The 22,667-nt window shown below is 35.3% G+C and overlaps 1 protein-coding gene across 2 annotated transcripts in view; it reads left to right on the top strand.

The window, feature by feature from the left end:
- The window catches only part of LOC139693703 (lachesin-like), a 702,929-nt gene that overhangs the window by 12,473 nt on the left and 667,789 nt on the right, over window positions 1–22,667 (top strand). Inside the window, exon 2 of one of the 2 annotated variants that reach the window (XM_071591968.1) lies at window positions 12,705–12,768. The exons of the other annotated variant lie outside the window; for it this stretch is intronic. The gene's annotated coding sequence lies outside the window, so the exon portion shown is untranslated. The remainder of the gene's footprint in view (window positions 1–12,704; window positions 12,769–22,667) is intronic. 2 annotated transcript variants of the gene reach the window in all.

The raw sequence follows: 22,667 nt of genomic DNA, 5'->3' as shown, positions 1-22,667 counted from the left end.
TTGACCGGGACTCGAACCTCGGATCTTTCCTTTTGCCGGGCGGATGCTCTTAACCACTTGAGCTATCGAGGAAACATAATTTACCCTGAGATCCTTGGGTCTAATATTTCGCCAAGCGCCCCCATTCTTTAGCCAAGAGATGGCGTCAGGGGGCTGTTTCACCCACCAAAGGAGAAATACACCACGCACAAGAGGAAAAGACAGTGGTTTAGAATTCATACAACATCATTCAGGAAAGGAACAGTGCGTTTCGTAGCTCGCATAGCCAGAAGAAAGAGATGAGCCACATTGGCCAAATACACATTTAAACCCGAAATACCGCCAAACGGCGAATAAATACTCATATATACAGAAACAGATATAAGGAAAAGGGATAGGAACACATATAAAGGACGAACACAATTCTTTACTTGACCAGACATGGCGATGAAATAGTCTTCTTGTGTTTATAAACTCTTATAAAATGAAGACAACAATCTTTAAATCTAACGACCGTGGTTTTCTCATTCTCGTTTAGCTTTACTCTCAGCTTTCCAAAGGTATCTCATTAAGCATTAAAATTCACATTTCGGGTCATCATTGGTCATTAAGGAAGAGTGTTGATGAATCATAAGAATGATCCCTGAAAAGGAGAGTACTGATGATGAAGATGTTTTCGCGTTATTTTTCTTTCATTTCTTTATTCTTCTCATATCTTTTCATTCTAAATGCATGTTATTTGATCTTTTTCTTTTCAACCTCTAGAATATCGCGTCTCAGCAAGTGTGTTACACAGGTGTCTTATAAAGAGAAAGGTGGGAAGAAGAGAAGATGAATTTTAGATTTTGATCTTTACATCTTGAGTAAAAAGGTATCCATTGTGTTAATTTTTTTGTTCTTGGCATCGAACCAACGAAAAAATTATTCTTTACCATAAGATTACAATGATAGGGGACGACAGATCTCTAACAAAATATATTGAAATATAGTTCCGCAACCTGTGTCCTGATATTTATATCTCTAAGCCCCAAGTCGGTTTAGTTATTCTTATAATTTTTACATAGCGGTCTCTTGATGGTAAGAAATGAGATAGCCCTTTTAACTAGCGTACATAACGCAGTTTGGAAAATTGAAAGTTTCAAATTACATTTATTGATATTTGCAGGCACCACTAAATTGACTGGCAGATATGACAAAGTAGGACCTTTATGGGCCAAGGCAGAGTGAGGTCTGGGTTTGACTATTTTCAATGGAAGCCGACTTTGAGAAAATTCCTGTTAAGTGCAATTCTATTTAAAAAGTCCGACGTTTTGAATGATCATCCCTTATTTTTAGAGGAAGTAGGTGACAGGAAATTGGAGGTATCTATCGTTGTGAATTGGCCTTGCGACATTGGCTTGTGACCAAGCTTACATTTAAGAAGCGGTAATTTCCATGACCGGGTAAAATAGTTTCACACGTGGGTCAATGCAATGTTTTATTTTCACTCTAACATATATTCATCTCTCTTCGTCTTAGAAAATAATTATCTCAAGAATTTATTGTTTTGTGTTCGTATAAAAGAATTAAACACACGATCCTAATTCAAAAGCTTACTTGTCTATTGAGGATGTTTAATAAGCTTTCTTCCTCGCATAGAAACGCTGGTTTACAAAACGGACGGTGCCGGACATTCAATGCAGTTCATCACTGTTGGTTTATCATTCCTTCGCATCGAATATGAATGGGAATAAGAGGGTCTAGTAATAAAAAATGCATTACAATTCAACAAACATAAAATTCAATGGGTAACAAAATAATGCATTGAATTCCTTAATCATCCCGCAAAAGTTTGGTAGGTTAGGGAAACTAGCCAAAATTTTTCATTGAGCATGCGATTAACGGTCCAACCATTATTACCATGTTTATTATTTTTCAAATTCTTCATCAGAAAGACATCCTGAATTGTCTAGTTGTTTAAGTGAATATCAGACTCGATTAATTCTAATGAGATATCCGCCGAATATATTTTTTACATTTCTGTTGTAATTTTTGTGATCATAATATTCATTCCAGTTAATCACTGTGATCAGTTAAACATTTTATACTAAAGAAAGCATCATTACCCATACCACCACTTAAGGAAAATAAAATTTCGTAAGTGATAAATGTATCAATTGTTTCACCGTTTTTATTATTAACGTCAATATCAAACACGTATGCACTTCATGTTAATAGACCAATTTTAATTAAAATTGAACAATATAGCATTTTGGTTATTTTATTTCCGTTAGAAATAATTAGATTTGAACTTTCAATAATTTTGGTAACGAGTTATTTTCTTTTATTTTTAATCATAAGCGCGCAAAGTTGATTGTCGTGTCGCATTTCATGAAGGAATCGGTTTGAAATAAATGCGCATCCCTGACCGCCATTCACGAAAACGCGGTTAAAGAGGCAGTGCGTGACGTCGAGGATGAACAGCTCCAATTTTCCCATTGGAATGGCTGCGAAAATTTTTATTGCCCCGGTGAAAATATTTCATTGTTTTGGAGCCCTTGAGCATTTGTTTTAACTATTCCTGGAAATGAGTGCTTCGTTCGTCAGAAATGTCAAGAGATCACCACGATATTGCAAGTTTATAAGGATGACCAGCTCATTGCTGGCTATTTCCTCTTATTTATCGCGGAATAATTTTTCTCGATAAACGGCACCGCGCAATGAAAGTGATGTAGGCTTTGCTGGGATTGTGAGGAACTAAAATGTGATCTCCGCTTCGAAATTCTGATATAAACCCGCCCGTTCCGAGCTCTGAATAACTGACCCGCTTGGTTCTCTTAAATTTCCTACACTTGATAAGTGTGTCCCCCCCGCCGCTTGGGAGTTGTCTCTCGCGTGAAACGGTAACCTAAATCAAAGGCGTGATGGAAGCCGCAGCTGTGGGACTTATGAGGTATTTCCAGGACAACGGAAAAATCCTATGATATGATTACAACCACCGGGAATTTTCTCACATCGAATTAGTCACGGTGGCCACCGGATATCCACTCACAACTATTGCTTTTCAGAAACCTAAAGGAAACGTCACGCCCTCCGTAGACGAAGTGAGATAAAATCTCAAGCGGAAGTGAATAATGGAAGTCCCTTTACGTTCATGTGTTTTGCGTGCTTATATTAAATCCTAAAGCCCGGATTTATTTTTCTTGTCCTGTAAAATTTTATGATCCTTAATGGATTGTTGAGACACATGAATGAATAAACAGATTTTTTCAGAGATTGTTTTACGAGTGTGAGCCAACGATAAATTACTAAGAGAGTTAAATTACGTGGTAAGGTACTAATTAATTTTGATTTTTTCGGTGTTGCGTATATTTTTTAAATTCGTAAAGGTGATTATGTGTCATTTAAGTATTTTAAATTGAAAAATTAAGAGCTGTTTTAAAATTAAAAAATGAATTTAGCATGTAACACAGAGCAATTTATTTTCAACGTATAATATATTGCACATTCGAAAAAAATAATTAGAATTATTTTTTTCGTAGTTTTTCCTTTCCATACTTTGCGTCCAAGATTATCTTTGGGAACTCTTAAGACATCTTATTGAGAAATTCTAACTAGTATGTAATACATTATTTTTTCTCTATGCATTCAGAAATTACGAAAGATAAAATTTGCAAGCACCTCACTTTCAATGTAGAAAAATGCACTGCATTTATATTTTATTACTTATCTCTTTGGAATGCACAACCCCCCCGCAAAATTTAAATTAACTTTTTAGAAATTCATCTAAATATTTCATTAATTACTTATTAACGATTTACAAATGGACAGTAGGAGCTTTACCTGTGATATCACATCATTATGACGAAAGGAATAAAATTACTGAGTAGCGTTTCCCAATTCTTTGCTTAACTTAACAATTTATCGTAAAATTTCACAATTTAAACTATTTTTTAATTGCATTTCACTTAATTATTTTTATTTTTTATTTACCTCTTATTTCTTCACAAATATACCTTCATAATTTCGATAATACGACCGTTTTAATTACAACCGAAATAATAGATTATATACTTTTGGGCAAAGGTATTTAACGTCGCACAAAATGTAAAGAATAATCAATTCTAATACGTTATCTCAATTTCAATCACACGATTAATTATTTATGCCCAGTAGTAAATATTTATTACAAAAAGGAAGTCAAATGCATGAATGGTATGGAAATGATTACGGTGACACTATATAAATAAGAAATAATATGAATGTTTTTAAGCAACTATAGTTTATAAAATTGAGAGAATTCTTGAGGTAAAATAAGTTGGCCATATTTTCAATCGGCCTTACATAGGATGTTTAATTATTTTGCATAGTCTTAAATATGTTCGTTTCTTATTTTCTCAAACTACTAGTACAAGGTTGAATTTACATAAGTTGAATGACACTTTAAAAAATAACTCATGGTATTCAGTCACGCGGACAGCCCTATTTTGGGACTCATTTAAAATTCTTAGCCAAGTTCGCGACAGGCATGATTTTTTACTGATTACTCTTGTGCTTTTGGGTGTAACATTTCAATTGGCTTTCAAGTTAGAATTCATTGAAAGTAAACATTCATTAAATTAATAGCAGAGGTTTTATTTGTATTTAAAAAAAGGTTTTGTCACTTTTGGAAAAATCAAAACCTCAACTCATTCTTGCGACTACAGTTATTGCTAATGAAACAAACTTTCCGAGAAAAATAAAAATCTTCATCGATTTATTACACTCAAATGACAGTGTTTTTCCTATTTATTTATATAATATGTCGAGGTGACATATGCGCTTCTATAGTGACATTTTGATTTTTGTTATTTTTAATTTCCAAGTTTATTGGTAACATTCATAAGCTAATTAAAAAATTAGATTCATAATTTTTTGTAGCTTCTTTAATAGGTGGCACTGAAGGAACACATCTTAGTTAATGTCTCCTTTCATTATGTATTCATATTTATTTGTAAATGAAATGCGTAAATAATTACTCAAGGAAATTTGGAACGAAGTGTTTAAGGTTTTCAAAAAAAATATTTTCTTTTATATTAAGAATAATATATATATTAAAAGCTATCAGTATTTATTTGACTGGTTTTTAATTACATAGTGACTCCCACCTTTGGTAACTGAAGTAGTATTGCTTGCAAAGCTTTTTGTTTTGACAGTCGGAGATATTCAACTCAACCATTCTCAAAGCAGAAATTAAACGGTTGCACCTGCCATCTAAAGGCTATTTTTCTAAAAACCTTTGCTATAAATTAACTCCATTTCTACTATGCTTGAGAGGAATGGTGGTAAAGGTAAGCCTAGGAATTATTTAAGAGCTTTTGAGATTCCAGAAATTAATGGAATCATAAAATGGATCATTTAGTTATAACATCAGAGAAGAAAAGATACCAGAGGTTCTGGGCTGAATGAGAAAGATAAGTGGCCACTCTTTCATGAAAGTCACTGTATAATCAACGGAATTTTTTAACGAAACATGCATCGCAATATGAGTTTCATGCACGAGATAGTGGAGCTTGATACATCATAAGCTTTTTAAATATTGCTAGTGAAGCACATCCGTCGAAGTCGTAGCGATTAATGGCTTCCATGCTCTCTTGTGGGAAGCCTTTTACATAATGGCTTAGATAATGTATCTATATTCGTGGACGAGGTTAAAAATCAATATTTTAACAGTAATTAGCGTAAAGATAAGAAGATCTGAATCACTCTTGGTAGATAACTGCTAGAATGAATCTCACCAAACTCAAGTTTCTTAAGTATTTCCCCATCTGTTCGGCGAAATATTTCCCGTGCAAGAGATTTCCACTCTCGGAGTGACGTGGTGTTTCTGCCAATATTGGCTGTCTGACTGGTCGCCGTCAGAATGATCAAATTTTGGACTAGATTGATTCGATTTCAGCCTCGCGTTTGAAAGCCCTATTGATCAAAGGCCCAGCCGAGTGCTCATTTGTCTCTTTAGAGAAAGGAAAAGCGAGATACCATTTTATAAATGAATGTACTGTATTGCGTTATAACTTGTGAACGAAGACAGATACGCTTTTCGAGGAGACATACAAGCCTATTTGAGTAATTTTTATAAATACCGTAGACTATATATTTTCAAAATTTTACATTTATTTCAATCCCAATGGTGCAAAAACGCAAACTAACTGTTCACGTATATGAAATCACCAAATAGAAAATGCATTTCTGATTCTTGAGACGTGTCCATTATCGTTCTAAAATTTGATAATGAGCTATAATTATATTCACTATTCATACTATACGGATCTCACAGGTACTTTTTTTTACTAAGCATTATGACAGTTGAACAAAATTATCAGAATCTAACCATTAGTATCTTTCATTCACATAATTATATTTAGTATCAATAATGAATTCGTTAACTAATGAAATGCGGCGTTGCACACTAATTAAAATGGTCGAGTATGGAATTTCTATTTGAATGTTTAAGATAAAAATGTCAGAAAATTGGTTAAGAATTTTTGTTAACTTGTTATCATCATAGAAGTAATTAGGCGTTACTCATCAAAGAAAATGTAAATAGTCCTCAGTTCTCAAGGAGCCATATGATATTTTATTTTCGCAATTCAAATAACACAGACTAAGCGAACCACAAATTTAGTTGATGTATGTGTTTTATTTACGGTATTTAAAAAGTTAATTCAGTCAAAAACCTCCAGGAACAATAATTTTTGTTGGAAATAAAATGTCGAGGGCAATGTCAGCCAAGGTTAGTGAGGAAAAAACACATTTAGAAGCGAATTCGACAAAGTAGTGTAATGCCTTAGAAATAACAAATGAGCTTGAGGTAATGCTTAATAGTTGTATTTTGGAGTAATATAAGATAGTTAAATCGTTGGGTTGCCAATAATTAATAAACTATAGCAATTGGGGAACGACGAAATCAAGAATGTATAAATGCGATTTGTAATGAATCTTGAGTTGGTGTTACGTGAGCTGTCCAAAACGTTAACAGAGGTACTTTGAAGGAGGATTTTGGATTCGAAAAGAAAAGAGAGGAAAGTGAGAAGGATTCTGTTGTAAAAAATCATACCTTCACGTCAACAAGCAATTCTGCGTGACATTCATGGGCTTGGAGAAGGCCCTTACAGCGTCAATTTGAACATGATATTAGAATTACTGAAAAAAACTTGAAATGAATTACGACCACAAATAGACCTAGTCTACCCGAAGCATATCTCCGGACTGTAAATTAAAGACAGGAGTAGAATAGAAACAAACATCAAATGTTTTTAAAATAAATAAAGGAATGGGAATAAAGAACATTAGGTTGAATGGGGGAAATAAACGTGCTCCGTTTTACGAATGAGGTTGCGGCCTAAGCAGCGAACGGAGAAGATTCGCTGGCATACTTGAAAGTAATGGGTCAAGTACTTCAAGGATATGACATGAAAATCAATAGGAAAAAACTAAGATACTAAATAGAGAATAAGCTAAATTCAGATGTTGCGCCACTAGGAGAGAAATTAGGACAAGTGGAATTTTTTACTTACCTGGCTAGCTATGGAAGAGGAAAAGTTAGTAAGGTATATAGTGCAGAATAGCTCAAGCTTGGAAGACTTTTACGGTGAAGTTGTTACTATTATGCTCTAAGGAAATGCGTTTGCGAAGGAAATAAAGCAGTTCGTGGAACGTTTCTGTAGAGCGTAGCACTCGATTGAACAGAGACTTGAGCCATTAGAAAAGTAGACCAAAGGGGATTATGATACTACGAAACCTGGTGCTTGGAGGTGGGCTCAGTAGATTGAAAGGGGAGTAAGAAAGAGGAGGAAAATGTGGAGCACTCTGCTAGCCACTCTGGGAACGAGATGTATCAGATGTACTTTGAGACTCGGATGTTTTTGTTTGGCTCACATAATAGAGGGGCAGGTCCCACGAGTAAGACCAACAGAGAAATGCTCGTACGTCGCTCACGTAAATGGAAATATTGAAGAAGATTCATCTGAACTTTAAAGAATTAAAATTGGATAGTGCAGTTTGAATAAAGGCCTCTAGTCAATTAATTTCGGAATATTGGACTGTGGAGCAAACATACTTGTAAGGTCAAAAGAGAATTTTTGCAAGATGAGTGAAAAATTGTCCACACCAAGTTTAAATACGATATGGGTAATACCCAAGAGGCCCAAGCGATTATTGCCTCCAATGCTAGTGAATGTTGATGCATGTATGGACAATTTAAATGCCAGCCGTCAATTGAAGCAGCCAGTTAATATATGATTAATAGTTTACCAGTATAATATGTTGTCTTTTTCATAATGTATTTTACATAATTTATTGCCTGTTAATGTAAAAAGTGTTCCTGAGCACACCTATTGAGTAATCTAAGCACTACTGGCAACCGTGAGACTTAAGTTTTAGAAAATTGTGGCGATAGTTAAAACAAATTGGTTGCCTCATGCCTAACTGCAAACTGATAGTTACAGCAATATAATATTTTTTATAGACATCGAACTTAATAATTAATATCAGAGGGGAAATTATTACATATAAACTTTGAAATAATACTTCAGAAGCGTTATTTTCTCATACATCAGGGTGATATTTAAATTAAATTTATGCGGGAAAAGGAAAGAAAACGTTCGATGGTTGATCGATTGTGTAAACAAAGATCAATTTTTATATCTGCTACATTCTGTATCTCGTCTTAGTAACACTTTTAATTGGAATAATTAATAACAGTCAGTCCCAATGAAATTTATCTATAACTATTTTAGCATGTTTTGAAAGCCATCAATTAACTTGGACCCGAAAAGGTATAGCTCGTATTCAGCTCTTAGGTACATAGGAGATATTCAGAGAACTGCGGAAGATACCCCGTCAATTACTTAGACTGAGTAATCCGCTGATGTGCATAAAAATGCAACTATTTAGAAGTGTAAAAATCATTCGAATTTACCGAGATCCCGATCAAAGACGATGTTTTTTACATTTAAAATTTTTCTAGCTTCGGAGATACGTAAGAATGAAGAAGTAATTGCGAATCTTTTGTGTACTGCAGAATGCCCGTATATATTGCTTTGGGATCCTTATACACAAGTATAAAAAGGACAGTACAAGTACCTTGTATAATGCGGTTGTATTTTAAGTTGTGTGTGCATATATATTAAATATTTTTGACCAAAAGTGTCAAAGTAGCTGGGACACACACTCGCACAAAATAATCGCAAAAGGCAAAGAAGCTGTCACAAAGAAAAGAGAGTTGATGATAGATACCTTTGGTAAGAATGTTAGCAAAAGATATGTCGATATGAGGCGTGTATTTTTTCGCACGAATGCATCGTTATTGAGACAAGATTACAATAGTAGTCTAGAGGCTTTTGAGACCTGTGTGTGGAAAAGGGTTGGAAAGGTAAATTGGAAGGAAAGGAAAATAAACGAAGTACTCGACAAAGAGGGGGAGGAGGGAGAATCGTTTATAGAAATATAAAGAATGCAAGGAAGGTGGATGATGACTATTTTGATTGGGGAAGGAATGCTGAAGTCTGTGATAGAAGGAAGAATGTTAGGTAAGCGGGGTAGGGAGTAGAAAAGGATAAGCAAGTTGAACGGACTGAAGAGAGATAGAAAGTGTGCTACATTTGGCAAGGATTTATTGTGGTAAGGTTTAGCAAGTTGCGCATTATTATGCGATGCCAAGATGCATAGGAATACGTAGTCTTCCCTCATCAAAAGCGCAACTTAAACGGTAGCTTCAAACTATTATAAAAATGTTAAAAAATGTTTACCTTGTGATATATATTTCAATCCCATTACAGTACCCACGAAAATAATTTTGATTGATAAGCTTTACTATTAGTTTTACGTACCATTCGATGTTTATTTGTATAGTTTCATTGGAAATGGGAGAATCGTGTTGTATTCATTGACCATATGTCCAAGTTCGAGTGCTCCTAGAGCAACCGGTTAATAAGCTATGCTTCATTTGATCCATTAAAATTTCTGACCGCTACTGTGGCCATTGCGTTCAAGGAATCTTCTTATAGTTATTAGCCATTTTCTTTCATTTTTGATATTGTATGGGTAAGAATGTGAGGGGTTACATACACGTTATACGATGCTTGAAAGTGTATTCGATTGCCAAATGCACTGTCAAAAAAAAGTACGGCATTGCCTCATTTGAGAAATGATGAGCTGATGATACCTGAGAATGAATTAATATTGTTGAGTAAAAAGTTATGAATCCAATGTTATACATCGTTTAACGTATAATCCAGATGTAGCGGTAACGGCTTTAATATTTAGCGGTAATAGCTTTAACCATGAGTAACATTCCATTAATAATTATTCATTATTTTGCGTGCGAAAAGATTCTAAAACGTACCAAACTCTAAGGTCATTGAGTACAAAATTGTATACATTTAATATTTTAATGCAATGATTTTATCAAATTCCGTTGTTTATGTAAAACATATATAGAAAACTCAAAGGTTTTTTGATGGAACTTGCGGAGCTGTTATCGCTCGTTAGGTATACTTTCAGTTAGGTATACTTTCAGGTGCATGTGTATGTTAGTTGGTAGTTTGAGTGTTTGCATGTGTGTGGGGTGTAAGTGTTCATGCATGAATGTATGCCATGTTTTTTTTTTTTTTTTTTTAATATATGATTTTGTCGTTATTGCATGCGATTTTTTTTTTATTATTTTTCTTTTCTAAATTATGGGTGGTGTCCTAGCACCCCCCGCCACACGCCCTTGCGGCGGCTTGCGGGGTATTGAGTAGATGTAGATGTAGATGTATCGCTCTATCCTTTTTCACGAGAACACGATTATAGATAAAACATTTCTTATCTACTCCTTATATCCTCCGTTCGAAATCTCTACGACTTACGCAAATAAGATCTAATAATTCCCTCGTTTAAGTAGCCAAGACGGAATGTTCCCTTGAGATTTGAGGAATTCGTTGGTAAGCTCGTGAAAATAGTCTAAGCTCTCATATTACTGGCCTATTACTCATATAGTTGCTTGCCATACACTGCCAGCATAGGATAAAAATCCCTCGCCATATAATCTCTCGTTCTGTGGTTCCTCTTTAAATTTTGAATGGTGCTATGGTGTTCTCTGCTACAGCCTCATAGTTTTGAGCTTGCCACACCTAGGTCTCTCTGTATGTTCGATATTTTACAAGCAGATAGCATATTTATTATCTGCGAAATGAATATATATTATTATATAATTATAATTATAATTATTATATAGGCCAAGATAAGATAAGTTGGCCCATATAAGATAAATGTTGTTTGAATTCTGCGTCGTAATTAGTTCATACGTTAATTTGCTGTTTGAGTTGTTTATACGCTAAGATACTACAGCTGTTGTTTTAGTAGCTTAAATTCCAATGCCTGTAAATTAATATACTATATATACCTGTATATATATGATGTGTATATATATATATATATATGTATATTATATACATATATATACATACATATATATACATACATATATATATATATTTATATATATATATATATATATATATTCATATATGTATACATATATATATATATATATATATATATATATATATATATATATTCATATATGTATACATATATATATATATATATATATATATATATATATATATATATTTTTTTTTTTTCCATATATATTGATGTATCTTAAAAATGTATTTATACCTATTATTTGGAAGACCCTGAACACGATTTCTTGGAGCATTGATCGGTGATTAAGCTAACGGTATACAAAAGTATTTGGTCGTTAGGATATCATGGGCCTTTATCAAAGCCGCTTCTCAAGAAATAGTCTGTGATAAATAAAGCGATATCAAATAAAGCGATATATAAATAAAGCGCTACAGTTATTAACAATATTATTGGAGAAAGGTCAAAAATATGGTTAGCTGATAATTTTATTCAAAATAAAATTTGTAAACGAATCCTCTATACTTAACCGATCACACATTCCTTTCCTCGGTTACTAGCTTCACGTTGTGTTCAAAGTCGTCCAAGCTCGCTTACGCCCAAAACTACCTCACGCAACATGATTAAGTAATCTTGGAAATCAAGCCATGTGCCAACATGATATCACAAGTGTTAATGGAATCTTCGATGACGCGCGCCCGGAATTTCAGGGATATGGATTTCGCGTGCTGTGAGGCACTTGTTCTCCAAGTTTTAAGGCATTCGGAACGCTTAGCGAAGCCTTTGCTTTTCGTTTGAAATTCGTGATCATTCGCCGTGAAGTACAAAATTGACAAGAAAATATATACGAGCCAGCGCTTAGCCTTCCGGTGTTAAAGAAAAGTAATGGCATAAGATGAATTGAAAAATAAAAATAATTTGATAAAATACGTGGATCTCATGGAAATACGAGCATTAGCATTGAAAATAGCCCGGGTTGAGTTAATTCATTTGAACTCGTACCACTGATCACGAATAAGTAGATGCGGTGTTCACCCACTATTTGAAAGATCGTTATTTAAATTCTCTTTTGCCACACGATTTTATGGAATAATATTTTTCCGATAGTTAAATTGCTAACAAGCCCACACTCATGAAGCCTTTATTTTTGACTTGAGAATTGAACTATACTTGGTAGTTACATTATACCCGATTTATTCCCCCCCCCATGAGACATACTTCACATGCACTACAGCAATATTTGATTGCCATAAAAATATTAAGGAAAGGTCTGTAATCAGATTCTGATCTCTTTTCAGCACTCGAATGGCAAGAAAGCCATCGTGGGAAAAACCCATGAAGTGAAGAGAGCGATAAAAGGAGGTAGGAAGAAAATTGATGAATGAATTCAATTTTTATTTAATCTCCCTTTCGAATGCAAAATAATTTCATGCATTAAAAACAAAGGTTTTTTCTGCAAAAGCTTCATCTCAAAATACTTTTCTATGAAAGGGTAGGGGTTTAGTATCCGTTATCATTGATCCGATAGAAAAAAAAGCCCACACCACCAAAAATATCCCGTGAACTACATTGACACGCAAAGCTTAGTAATGTCAATATGATTTATGGGCGAAATACTTGCCATGTGATTTTATTTTGCATAATGCTGTCTCTATTGAGGTTTTATTTATCTTCCCATTAACTCCAAAATATCTGACGAATTTTCCCCAATGCACGAATTGGGAGATCTAAATTTGGATTGTTAGTCGGTAAAACACCTTTTAAATTAGGGTTTCCACAGTTTGAACTAGTTATTTGTATCAGAGAATTCTTCAGAATATCAATTTTCCCCTATGCTCCAATACTTAGTGAAGTTATAAGAGACTTTGTGAAGCGTACGAGGGAAACTATGCATTAAATCTCCTAATATCCTAATGCTTCCCCGGCAACGTTGCAGTGTTTATCTCCATGGTTGACGGTTATTGGAATATCTCTGTGTGGTTCGGTGCCCCATTGAACGTAGAATATTGTTGTTTCCCGCTCAGGAAAAGAGACATATTCCATAAGGAATGTGTCTTTGCTGAATTTATCTAATAGTTATTATACGTTATTATGTACGGTCGGAATTAATTTAGTCTATAGATTTTTCTAACCTTAAACGCGTGTCGTCTGTGCGCATTTTAAATTGATGAAGTATTGACGGACGTTGCATTTTTACAGAGCGTTTTAAATTCAAATCAGTTTGGGGGCTCGTGGTAAAAAAGTTTTATTTGCTACGTTTACAAAGTAACTCTTCAAAATGAATCAGTACACAAGATTCCGTCTTTTTGGTATAATAGTTAAGCACCTATTCGATTTCAAACCATATTGACAATTGAGATTTTCCTAATGATCAGTTATCACTTTCACTATTGACATTTCAAAGCGATTAAATATTTGGGAAACCAAGGGAAAGACTGTGATCTTTAGTGTGTCAGCATATTTGCAGACATGGCATTAATTTGTAGTCGGAGGTGGTTCATAATGGTGACTAAACTTTTTTCTCCAAGTTAGCAATCAAGCTAGTTTAATTATTGAGTATTTACCACTCTGAATGACATTGGTTAAATCACTCATTGCTTAGACTAGTTAAATTAAATAAACCATATAAAGTATGCCTTTAAAAAGCTCTAACCAGTATTTCAGTGCGCTGACCTACAGAGTTTTGTATTTTGAATGCTTTTGTTGAGTAGTACTGAAAATAGATCAATTAATTGACCTTTATAACACACGTTTTAGGCATTTACGAGTTAGAAACATTAATTTATAACTATCTCTTCTACGATTTTCCCTAATGGTTTGGATCCGTGTAAATCAATGTTGCAAGAATCTTTCATAAAACGGCAACCTAATTTATTATATTAAATGTAAATGAAGGAATAAGGCCATTCAGGAGAACATGTGGTGGATATCTTTTGTAATTTTGACTTAGGAAACTAACAGAAATTCCAGACATTAAACTCAGTAATGCTCATTTTCTCCATTTACCTTACATTCCTTTAGATAGGTATAAGTTGTAAATAACTGTGCAATTAAACCGAAAAGTTTCATCGGCCAATTTTTCGATTACAGTCATTGAACTGTACGATTTCATTAGTATGCTTCCCAACTAATCGTACAGCATTTTTAAAAGGCTCCGGTAATTTTACATACGTTCTACCTTTTCTAACTTTCGTTTCTACCTAACGCTTTAAGGCGTCATTATAAATTATTAATTGGTTGATATTATTAAATTATTGATTGGTTACTAAAGAAAACTCGGGCAAATCTTCCTTTACTCAATGTGCTTATGATGGCTATTAGTTCTTTGGGGAGAATTTTAATGTTTTCGAAACGCCTATCTAGGTAATCATCTACATTCATCTTCCGATCTGAAAACAAACAAAGAAGAGGAACGGTCCAGGAAGGAGAATTGTGATTTAGTCCGAAGTGATCATGCTACTAACTGTTTTCTATGGAAGAGAGAGAAATATCTCTGTTTAACACACACTGTCTATTTGTGTATAACACAAATGGGCAACAATATATTTGTGTTCATAATGTATTTTAATCAATACACAAGTCAAATGTAAAGTAAACAGCAGTAACAATTCATCACGCAAAAGCGGTAACTGAGGTCACATGAAGTTATCGTTTTTCGGCTCTCAAAATTTCCAATTTTCATATTTCATTTCCGTTCACGGCGCCAAATATTTGCTCACTTCGGTTCCCTTCGCTCGGTGTGCCGGTGTCTCGCTTCATAAGGTGTCGCTGAGAGAAATGATTAATGCTGCGCTTAGAAACTTGTTCGGTTTGGTGGTCGGAGGGGGGTGGAAGGGGAGGGAAGTACGGGGAGGCTCCGCGATGATTACCGAGACGCTCGGCGGAAGGAAGGAAGAGGGGGGCTCGCGCGGGGGACGCTCTGGTTGCCAAGGAACTGCCTCGGACCCCCACGCCCCTCATCGCCCTTCCCCCTCTTGCCCCTTTTGTCAATGAAGAGCTGTCATGGAAGTAGAAGGGAGGGGTTGTAGGAGGGAGGGATACACTATGGAGTTAAGGGCGGGGGGGCTGGAGGAGAAAGGGGTTGGGCGTCGGGCGTAAATAACACCACTTCACTCCGTAATTAGTTGGATTATTCCACGGGATCGATTTTACTCCTCCTCCTCCGGGTAGTAGAGAAGCATGGGCCCGTGTGTGACACCGCCAACCCGCAATACATTGGCCCTTCATAAAGAAAGGATTCCATCATTCATGTATGACATCAACAGTCTAATGTTCTCCATTTATTAATGTCAAGTGGGTGGAGGGAGGGGTTGTGGAGGGAGCTCTTATTAGCTGAGGAGATTATTACTACCCAATGATAGGATTTAAGTTTCAATGGAAAAGAAGGCGGTTCGCATATTTTTATCCGGGCATACGGGTGGAATTTTCATTTCCTTTCTCTTATTGCGTGAAGCTTACGTTCTCCAATGGCTGATCATAGAGTCCCTCTCACGGGCTCAGGTTAGCTAATAGGAGACCACTCGCTTGGGCTCGAACTTCTGAGCCGATATTTTATTTCTTTCGGGAGATATTCCAGCACCATTCTTCCTTATTAATTCTCCTACAGATATTTCTTTTGGTCAATCTCATGAGATTATGTTGAATGTATCAGGGAAATATTATAGAAATTCGTTCAAAAATCATAAGGCTCACAGTAGCAAATAATTTTAATCTGTTAATAACGCTGCTCGATGTTTATTTTATTTATATCGTATATTTTTGTTTTTAGAGCTAAAAATGTACTATCAACTGCCGTCAGTCAGATTTTCTGTATTGTCATTTTTCATATAATTTGGCCCTAGTGTTGAAAGATAGTGGCACGTGCTTTTGTTCAGTATTTTCATTTTCATAAAACTTTCGCCATTTAATGGTTTTCTTGTACTCTGAAATTCAATGTATCAATCGACTCAGCATGGGGTCACTCTAACGACTTGTGTTTTTTATCCCTTTAGCTATTAATGTCGAGTCCAAAAATTGTTTAAAAATTTAATCAGAATAGGGTTAGATTGTTTTGAAAGTTTTGAAATAAAATGGACTCATCAGACTGTTTCTTCTCACAAAAACTAAAAAAATAAATTAAATTTAAGTTATGATCACTTAGTTACACTTCTTTTCGCTAAATTACCGTTAAAGTCCTCATGTATTTTCATTAGGCAAGCAACCAAGCTTCATTAAAAATTTCAGTTCTGTCATTAACCTTGAATAAAGTAATAGAAAACTTAAAAGTTTTGTTAATTCCAGAGCTTAATGTCCACTAATCTTGCTACAATGCAAAACGGAAAGTGGGAGTGGAAACTCGGGTCTAGGATCTTATTGCACCGAATTATTAGCAGTTTCTCATTTTTTTGGATTTTACAGTTACCTGTGCATAATAAAGCAAAAAAATCAAATAATATTGCGCAAAAAATAGCAAATAAAGAGAAAATGTCACTATTTTAGTGAAAAACAGCATAATCATGCTTTATACCTTAATCACACTGCTATTGTAAAAAGACATATATATCCAAAAATTGATTGCATTCCACGCCGGGCTCCCAAACCCGTGCTAACTTCCCAATTCCACGAATCCATTTATTAACCAAATTGAAAAAACTTTTTAATATTCACGTATTGGGTTTAATAGCAACATGCCACATTGCACGGCAATAAATTCGCGAGAAGGCCGAAACAGTGTGCTCTTGAAAATATGCAGATTTGCTTCCTGAAATTCTTCTATTTTGATTTCTCAGGCGGATTAAAAGAGAAGAGAAAAACAAAGGATGAATGGAAATAACTTTGAAATTTTTTGGAAGTGAAATTCCGGCTGATTTTTGACGAAAAAGGGTTCGTTCCACAGCTGTCGCCAACTGACGCCCGAGTTTCTGTGAGCTACAGGCTTTAAACGCTCCTAATCTGGAGCGTGCCTTTTTTAAATAGCCTTCTAAAAGCTCAGCATTATTTTAAACAGTGTCGGAAATTGATAGGGATCTTTTCCAAATTTGTCGGAAAGGTATAATCCTGTAACATTATTTTGTACCCGAAATTTAACAAACTCGTGCCAACATTAATAATATTCGTGCCATTATTAATATCATTTTCATATTGGCGTGCATTTAAAGAAGGTCGTAAACTTAAGTTCACCTGTATTCTGGCGACAGAATGAAAAGATTTTTTCTCCTATTTCTAGAATAAATATTAGTTCGCACGCCAATTCGCTAATTGCCGTTAACTGCCTTGAATAATGTAGCGTGGTGTACTAATACCTTCAACGATATTCCTAATATAATATTATATTTACATTCCTTATTGATATGAAAAACCAATTACAATTACGTGGTTTTTAAACTAATCATGGTGTCTCGGCCAAGCTCGTAAAAAGACAAATATTCTACGATGAGATGTCATTGTGAATACTTGTGAATTGGTTCAAGGGTTTTGGTAAACTGCATGGTTCATACGTAATGTCATTCAATTATCATGACCGCAAATGAACTCCCCTATAGTATTGGATTTTAAGTACTTTTCGTCCACTTCATCTCCGGAATATATAATTTGAATATATTATTGGGTATTGGATTAACTTTCTATTTCTATCAATAAATAATTTTTGATTGATAAAAAATTTCATTTAATATTGTGAATTGTTAACACTATTGAAATTAGTCTACTTAAAGCTCAAAATTTTAAGTATTATACTTCATTTGAAGCAGAGAAACTTTTGGAAATTGACTTGGATAATATATTCCATTAATATTTTTGAATGATTTAAAGAGAAGAACTAGCCGTTGCCATTTATTCAATTTTTCCATTGTTTACGTCTCAAGTAAGTATTCCAGTGTATTAAATAAGTAGCATGTATGTTAATTAGTTTGTTCTTTATGTTTCCTTGACTGCTACAGGGAACCATTCCCATTTTTCAGCTATTAATTTAGACTATTATTTTCATCAATGCGAGATATGCTAGAATACAGACTAGGAAAGCTATAATGCAATGATATGAGTGTATTTTTAGTGGTGAGCCAAACTTTTCCATGGAGAAAAACATTTTTTAAAAGTAGACATTCTACAAATCCTGTATTTCGAAGCTACTTCTAAGATGCTAATGAAATTAACAACGATAAATGGAAGCAGCGTGAGTTGATCTTTCCCCACAAATCCACTAGTAACCTCTCATAACATTAAGTGGTCTATTTCAATCATTCATTCGTATGAGGGGACTTGCATCAGAACGGAAAATATTGCCGTAAATTGGGGTTAATGCAGTAGTCAACGGGAAATATTTCATTTACATCTAGTTCAGATATACTCGTAATTATAGGCCACATCCTAATCGGGGGATGTGTACTAGCGTGTGTTTCAGTTATTTATGTTAAATTAGAATTTTTACTTGACTTTGTTTTAAAAGTTGCAAGAATGAGGAGGTTACTTTGAATTTTATACAGCATTCCTCACATCTGCCATTTTTTATGAGCCCTAGGAAGACGAGAATTCAAAGAAGGGTATAGAAATCGGATTTCGATACCTTCAGCATCCCAATATTTAAGGTAACTCTGCAATGTTTTTGCATTTAAATTTTAAAGCCGTGTGAATTGATGACTCATAAATAGATATCGAAGTAAAGGGAAACAAGTACTAATGATGAACACCTCATAATCGACAATTATTAGAGTAAGAGAAATTTTTACCCACAGTAAGAACACCAATGAGATAATCTAGTGTCGAGCACGTTGAGAACATTACATGGTGACAATAAAATGTAACTCATAATTTAGTTGATTTTATTACTGCTTCATCTGGCTTAAATCATCGCCCTTAAGAAATTCTCGTAGCCACAATCAAATAAATACATTATTCACGTGTACTTTTCATTCACGTTCATATGAATAAAAAATCGCTGCGATTGTGTTAATTCGTGCACTAAATTACACAGAAACTCGCATGATAACATATAATTTCAGTTTCTAGTGGTTTTGTAAGAATAAATGTAATATTAATAATACCTGCCTTACGTACAAATTTGCCACTATATAGAATTTAGGTGATGATTGTAACTGTCTGCTAGTTTTATTTGCTAATTGCTTAGAGATATACTAATGCGTTATAAATATATACATGGTAGGGATATACATTTCAGAATTCAAACAAAAGCCAATACTCTGATTTCAGTTCCATGAATATTGAATAACATGATATAACATTATGATGACCTCACAAAAAGACTCAAGACTACGTTTTCGACATGTTAGTGTGCCATAAATGATGGTTTACCATGAATATTGGGCAGTAGTGCGAAATGAAATCGGCCACATCTTTGAAATGAAAACAAAAAAAATCACTTGACAATTCGAAGTAGCTCTTTAGCCACTTCCAAACAGGTAGCCGAACGTGTTCATTTCCATATCCAAAATCTCAGCCACACAGCTTCAATATAATATGTTCTCAATTGATACATATACTAACAATACTAAATAATGAGCGAATTCGTTTCATCGTTATTTTTCTGGTTAATATGGGGATGCTCTTTCGTTCTACTTCAGCGGAGTAACCGCGACGCGCCTTGCCATTACCGCCGACGACATGAAAGTGAAAAGCGAGGAATGCGGAAATGCCTAATTCGATGCAGTCTCGCCTGCTGCCCAACCACGGCTCTTTTCCTTCTCCCAATTAGAACCAAATGACATAGACGAGTTATCTATGGACTGAACCCGGATGGATCGGGTCCCGATAACATTCGCTTTTCAATTTGCCGAGCATCTCCCTATCTATCTCTCTCTCTCCGACGTCATCCTTCTGTCTCTCCTCCTTCACCCTCCCCGCTCAGCAAACGAGTCGAAAAATAATCGGATTGTTCGCAATCCGATGATTTGAGCCTCTATGCACTCTCTCCACGCGCACAACCCCCTTCAAACTCCGCGAACCCCACCCTTTCCACCAGCGCTCCGCGGCCATTGTGCTGTGTGCTTCCAGTCCCACGAGGGGAGAGGTTGATCAACAACCCGACCGCGGAACACGCATAAGCGGGTAGGGGGGAGGTGCAATAGGGAGAGGGGGTGGCATTAATAGTCGTCCTGGACAGAAAGGGACGGAGGAGAGACGGTGAAGGAAAGGGAGATGGATGGAGAGATGGGCGGCAGAGATAAGGGAATAGCGGAAAGAGCTAGGGCAAAAATCGGAAAAAATGGGGGTGTGTATGTAGCGTGGAGAGACAAAAAGAGGATGGGAGCCGTGGCGCAACGTTGGTATCTTTGCCTTGCGGGTTAACATTGGAGAGTTTCCCCATCAGCCGGATGAACTAAAGGTGTATGGAGCCCTCACCCACGCGTTTTAGAAGATATGTGATCGGGAAATGAAATGAGAAGTGAACTGATAATAATGCCAAACACTCTCATGGTGGTCACATAATATTACGTATATAGGTAATAAAAATAATGTAGGGTAGGAAGGTAGCGAGCACTATGTCAATGAGATATGCTGATTCTGAAAAGGATATGTTTTGAATCGCTGGTTTAGCCACAAAGTATCTTGATATATTATATATATATATATATATATATATATATATATATATATATATATATATATATATATATATATATACCATAAACACAGTAATCAACCCGAAGGTCGGTTTGGTAGGTGATGGCAAAGTTCACCGAGTACTAAGCCCGACGGCGTGTGAAATTCACACATCAGGGTAGGGGGGCCAGTTCCTTTCCCTGTGCCGGTTATGGTTTCCCAGGGAGACTTGGTGCCCGAAAAGCTTGGGTGGAGCTGCAGGTGCCCAGAGTGCCTTGCCTGGGAATCGATCCCGGGACCATCTGGTCAGCAGTCCAACGCTCTACCATCAGGACTATCGCGACCCACCATATATATATATATATATATATATTTTCCTTGATAAAGGTGGTCAAGACCACCGAAAATTCGAAAAATAGTGAGTCTCTTTTTTGTGTGTTTCTGTGTGTTTTTGTCTGTGTCCACTAATGCTAAGTGTTATACATTATTATTCACGTCCGTGAGACTTTCAAAAAGTGTTATTTATATATGTTGTGCGTGTGTGTTCTGAGAAAGTCTACATAGGAGCGAGATGGCGTTGGCCAACACAAACACACGAGTAAATAGAAAAATAAAAAAGGACAAATAAGTTTTCCTAAATTTTCAGTAAACTTCACCTTCTTCTGTGGATAGAAATAACTTAAAATTCCAAACATTACGCAATATAGTGAAATGCAAAATAAAATGTAAACTTGCCAAACTTACGTGAACAATTTTTTTTCTACATGGTGCTTAGAAGCGTTCAGTTCTTTAGATGATCATTGTTTATAGAACAATATTGTTAGGGATCATTTTTGAAAACCTACTTTCGGATTGGGTGTGTACATGTATTGGAAATTTGAATTACCTATCTCAAGTCTGTTACCTTGCTCTCTCTGTATACACCGTAGAAAGATACCGGATATGAGCCAGTTTAAAGTTAGTGATATGCCGGTAATGGTAACACCTTTGTCTATAGTGTGTTTGGGAGTATCTGGGTACAAACATGCTGAGGTTGTAGGCATCATTGGGCAACTGTCATTATGTACGTAAATATGTGACAAGGTTTTTAAAGTCGTGGCAATTAAAACTCTATAAACAATCTGGCTCTATGGTACATCAGGAGGTAAATCATTATAATGTCCTGTCGATTGTAATACGCATGCAAATTTATCTCTTTCTGGTGTACTCTTAGTTATTCAATGATAGCGGAAACATAAATCATTTTCCCTCTCCTATTGAAGATCAAGAGTAATTGACAAATAATTGTTTTTCTCCATGTAAAGATTACGTACATCAACGGCAACTGTCCCATTAGATGGGCTCACCGTGTATTCAATTACTTTCATGCGTAAGAAACAGCATGAAAGCCGTAAAAAATGAGCTATTGAAACTATTTGCCACTTAATGAAATTGATTTCAACCGATATTGTGTGCAAAATTTGTTGCTGTAAAATTAAGACGCATGGGATTAATATATTGTACAATTAAAAAAAAAAATTGTACCATTTAGTCTACCATGTGAACTTTGGATAGCCAGATCTGACAACGTCTCATTCAAGAAGAATATAATTATTTTTAATGTTTCCTAAAACGTACAGTAAGATATTTACATAAATGGGCTTGTAGTTTTGCAATTGCTAGACCGTAGGGCAGGGAAGGACTAAAAGTGTCGGCGTTTGGGTTGAGTCCCACGGGTGCCCATACAT

This window comes from Hetaerina americana, unplaced genomic scaffold, assembly GCF_022747635.1.
Source record: "Hetaerina americana unplaced genomic scaffold, ioHetAmer1.1.p SCAF_1, whole genome shotgun sequence".
Classification (NCBI taxonomy): Eukaryota; Metazoa; Arthropoda; class Insecta; order Odonata; family Calopterygidae; genus Hetaerina; species Hetaerina americana.
This window is presented reverse-complemented; position numbering and strand designations above follow the sequence as displayed.